The sequence below is a fragment of the Coturnix japonica genome, chromosome 10, assembly GCF_054131305.1.
Source record: "Coturnix japonica strain WE chromosome 10, WE-NBRP24, whole genome shotgun sequence".
Taxonomy (NCBI): Eukaryota; Metazoa; Chordata; class Aves; order Galliformes; family Phasianidae; genus Coturnix; species Coturnix japonica.
The window spans coordinates 4,304,585-4,306,481 of NC_140672.1; the positions used below are offsets into that span (position 1 = coordinate 4,304,585).

The window sequence follows — 1,897 nt, forward strand, 5'->3', positions numbered from 1 at the left end:
AAGAACAGCAGCAGCAATCTAAGTAGGAAAACCTACTTTACTAAATATGATATCAGAATACAAGATAACACAATATAATACGGAACGCTTCCCACTCTCCAAGAAGTCCGAGAGAGAGAGCACTCCAGCCTGGGAGCGAGATTATATAGTGTCCTGGTCCCGTGACTTATCCCTGACCATGATGTTCTCTGGGATATGTAGTCTTCTTCTGTGAACTGCATATTCAGTAAAATTATCCATGCTTTACATGATGTTATGATGTGGAATACTGATAGGAAAATTACAAAATTACAAAACCATGACATATGTTCCTTTAAATTTAAATAGACATCAGTCTAGTCTGCGACAGAGTTAATATAGAGTCCAGGTCCCGTGACCTATCGTGTTGCTCTCTGGGAGATGTAGTCTTCTTCTGTAAGTTGCAGATTCAGTAAAATTATTCATGCTTTATATGATGTTATGATGTGGAATACTGATAGCAAAATTACAACATTATTAAACCATGACAATAGGGCACCCTGAGCCTGTCCCCTCCAGATCTGTTCCTCTGCACAGCCCCATAGAGCGCAAGGGAAGGGCTGGAGGTGAGAGTACCCAGGTCCCCCTTGAACAGGCCACAGACAGTCCCCTCCATACCATCAATTCCCAGCCCCTGATGCCCAGTCCTCAGGGCTCCAGATACACCCAGGGTCCCCCAAGAGCCCTGTGGGGTTATAGGTGTCCCCGTGCTGCTCACCTAGACACGTAGATCCAGGGCCTCACTCCGTCTCACATGCGGGGGATTCTCCTCTGTCCTGATGAGCACGTCCTGGGGAAAAAGGGCACCAGAACAGCATGGCCAAGGCATGGTCCTGTAGCCAGCTCATCCCTGACTACCCCCATTGCCTCTTTCCCCTGACCACTGCCCTTCCACATCTGGAGGGAGCCCAACAGCAGCCTTGGACTGCAGAGTGTCCCCAAGTCCCAGGGGAACTGAGAACAGCAATTCATCCCAGACCCATCCTCGCCCCAGGGTCACCCAACTCACCAATCCAGGAAGGGCAACAGCAACAGGTGGCGGCGCCTGGGGAAGAAGAGCCATGGGGCAGCCATGAGGGAACTGTGAATCGGGGGGATCACAGGGTGACCCCATCCAAGCAGCCTGGTTGGTTCCAGGGCTGCCCCCACCCCCATGGTTGCCAAGGTCTGTGTGCGCCTCTGCCCATGGAGGAGCCCAGGGTTGGGTTTGGGCATAGGGGCAGGGCAGGGGTTTGGGGGGCCCAAAGGAGGGGAATAGGGGTGCCAAAAGAGCTGTGGGGGCAAAATAGAGAGAAACGGGGATCTCAAAGAGAGGACAATAAGGGAAAATGAAACAAGGGGATTGTGGACCTAAAGAGGTGAGAATCGGGTTGCCAAAGAAAGGAGATCTGTTGATGCCAAAAGGATGGGATATGGGGACCCAAAGAGAGGGCATTTGGAGCCACCAAGAGAAGGGATTTAGGGGACCCATAGAAAAGATGACGAGGGTGCAAATGGAAGAAATTTGGATGTGCCAAATAGAGGGGTGTCTCTGCCAGGCTGGTACAGACCCCACCTGCTCCTGCAGAGCTCCCTGCAGGGCCACCCTTGGGCACAATCAGCATGACTGCCCAGGCACTCACCACAGCAACTTCTGAGTCCGGCACTTGCACAAGTGGCTGTGGGGAGAGGAGTAGGAGAGAGTGTGAGAGAGATGCTCGCATCGGGGATCTCCAATGGCCGATCACCTCCAGCCCCAGCCCACATCCCACACGGATGCTTCACCTGAGCTTCCACTGTGCAGCACAGGGCAGCGAGGAGCATCACGAGGCTGAGCGCAGCTGCCTTCATCTTCCTCTGTGCTCTGGGAGCTGGGTGAGGCTGCAGGAGGCAAGGTCTG

General features: G+C 53.0%; 1 long non-coding RNA gene across 1 annotated transcript; it reads right to left on the reverse strand.

Moving 5' to 3' along the window:
* Positions 1 to 738: 738 nt before the first annotated feature.
* LOC146759150 (uncharacterized) lies at positions 739 to 1,897 on the reverse strand. The gene is made up of 4 exons (XR_014932267.1): positions 1,783 to 1,897; positions 1,641 to 1,676; positions 1,028 to 1,063; positions 739 to 808 (listed from the first exon to the last, which is right to left on the reverse strand). It is a non-coding gene; the product is annotated as an uncharacterized LOC146759150 (long non-coding RNA).